The sequence below is a fragment of the Aplysia californica genome, unplaced genomic scaffold (assembly GCF_000002075.1).
Source record: "Aplysia californica isolate F4 #8 unplaced genomic scaffold, AplCal3.0 scaffold00890, whole genome shotgun sequence".
NCBI lineage: Eukaryota > Metazoa > Mollusca > Gastropoda > Aplysiida > Aplysiidae > Aplysia > Aplysia californica.
In genome coordinates this window covers 184767-186988 of record NW_004798160.1, presented here as the reverse complement: position 1 = coordinate 186988, position 2222 = coordinate 184767, and the positions used below count along the sequence as shown (strand labels likewise).

The window sequence follows — 2222 nt, the reverse complement described above, 5'->3', positions numbered from 1 at the left end:
CACACACACACACACACAAGCACACACACACACATACACTCTCACACACATCACATATTATTATAATGATTTACTTTTACCCCATGTAATTCTACATGCATATTATGCATACATAATAATAACAATAATAATAATACACAAACAGACACAGACGCACAAATACACATACAGACACGTACATAAAACAAACACACAAACAAGGATAACACATACCGAGGGACTGGGGGTAAGGGGTGCTATCTAGACGGTCGCCTAGGGTGCTATCTAAACCCAAGCCAACATGTCCCAATAACCCTCTTGAGAGGAAGAAAACATTGTATCCTTTGAAGCGTGACGCTTGGTCTGTTATACGAAACCCTCCAATTACCCCCCTCCCCCAGCTTTTTTCCACACACACACACACACACACACACACACACACACACACACACACACACACACACTTACGCACACACCCTTAGGCAGGATTACAAGCCTTCCCAAATTTATGAGTCGAGACAAATCCGGGATAGAACTAGATCTAGATCTAGTGGCCTGGCAAGTCGAGCTATGTCAAGGCGGGTCTGTTGTAAAGTCATTTGTCTTTTGTAAGATTTCAATATTGTGGAGATCGAACGTCCGTAAGAATACGTAGAAGACTTTGGTGGGGTTGAGGAGTATTCAAAACCAGAAAACGTGTCCAGATCAAGGTGTTACTATTTTTTGACGATTTTTCAAAAGGAAGATAAACGTTGTGTCTCTCCCGGTGAGTGACTATTGGAGGAAGGAAACTAAAACAGGTGAGTTTAGATCACCGTGGTTAAGATGAGCAGCAACTAAGCAACTTTAGTCTTGCAGTGCCAACAGCTCAGTTCCTATAATGCTGGACTATAAAATGAATGGTCCTGACTTCAATCACAAAAGGGAAAATAATTTTTACGTTGGATACTTGTTTCATGACTCCGTCTTCTCTACTTATTTGTTGTTTTGTATCTCCTTCTCCTCTACTAAGTCATATCAGAAATGGTCGCTTAACCAAAGGTCTTATCTCTTAAATAACATTACAGATTTAAAAAGTGTTCAATCCCAACCATACTACACATTCTTGTTCTTTAATGTAAGAGTTTTACGGCACTTGCAACACAATAAGGTCATATAAGACTACACGTTCATATTATGGCTTTACGTTTGTCATATTATGTTATCTTTTCATACTATGTTGGCTCTTGGTGCTTAGAAAAAACCACTTTCTTTCTATCGTTTCTGTCTATCGCTCTTGTTTTTTGTTTTTTGTTTGTTTTTTCCTGCACTAAATAAATATTAATTGTTGATGTATAAAATAGAAAGATTTAATAAATACAAATGCTATAGATCCCGTGGAAAAATTTTGTTTACCGAGCACAACATATAAAAACACAAGTTTACTCGTAAATGTGCTTTATACGTACATTCAACAATTTATCGAAGTTACATAATACACAATATCACAACAATACAAACAATGGACAGTACGTGTCTATTTTCTCTCAGAAATACTTTTGGCAGTTGAGAATAACCTGACTTCCTGTCGAATATAAACCTATCTGCGGTCAATGTGATCTCAGACTCATCATGGTCGTTCAGTGCCAAATGTGACACAGACATCGGCGATCATGGTTCCCCATTTATTTCTTTGCTTTGATACTCTTATAAAAACGAGCTCATCCCGGTCTATCATTGTCGCTCATCTGTTCAGGTTTTCTAAGTAAGTTGCTCTGGGTCTGCTCCTCCCTTATTTGCCGTCCATTTTCCCAGAATAATACCCTAAAGGTATTCTCAGGAGAGAGTAAAGCAAAATCATAGGGAAATCTAAGGATTTTGGTACATAAATTAGTGAAATGCTGTATGTTCTTATCTATAGAAAGCTCAAAAGTAGGTCAAATAGGCAAGTGAGTTATTTGAAATTTGTGATTTTTGCCTGAAATAGATGAATACCCAATAGCCATTGCTTTTAGGTAAAATACCGCAATATAGCTTTAAAAAATTGCAATAATTTTTATTATGTAATATGACTTTTTTTTTGGTATTACAAATTTGAACCTATTGGTCATGGTACTAATATTGCCGCCAACCCTACCTTTTGGCCCAAAATACACAGTTTTGGTATATTTTGTAGAAATTAATTAATGTTCCTTCGTATGAATTAGAAATGAAATCATTTTCGCTGAATACAATGTTTTCCTCTTTGCTTATTCAAAGATGAG

At 36.7% G+C, this 2222-nt stretch overlaps 1 protein-coding gene across 1 annotated transcript in view; it reads left to right on the top strand.

Moving 5' to 3' along the window:
- The first annotated feature begins 494 nt into the window (after positions 1 to 494).
- LOC101848001 overlaps positions 495 to 2222 on the top strand; it is an 82402-nt gene continuing 80674 nt past the window's right edge. Inside the window, exon 1 of the mRNA XM_005110438.3 lies at positions 495 to 779. The gene's annotated coding sequence lies outside the window, so the exon portion shown is untranslated. The remainder of the gene's footprint in view (positions 780 to 2222) is intronic.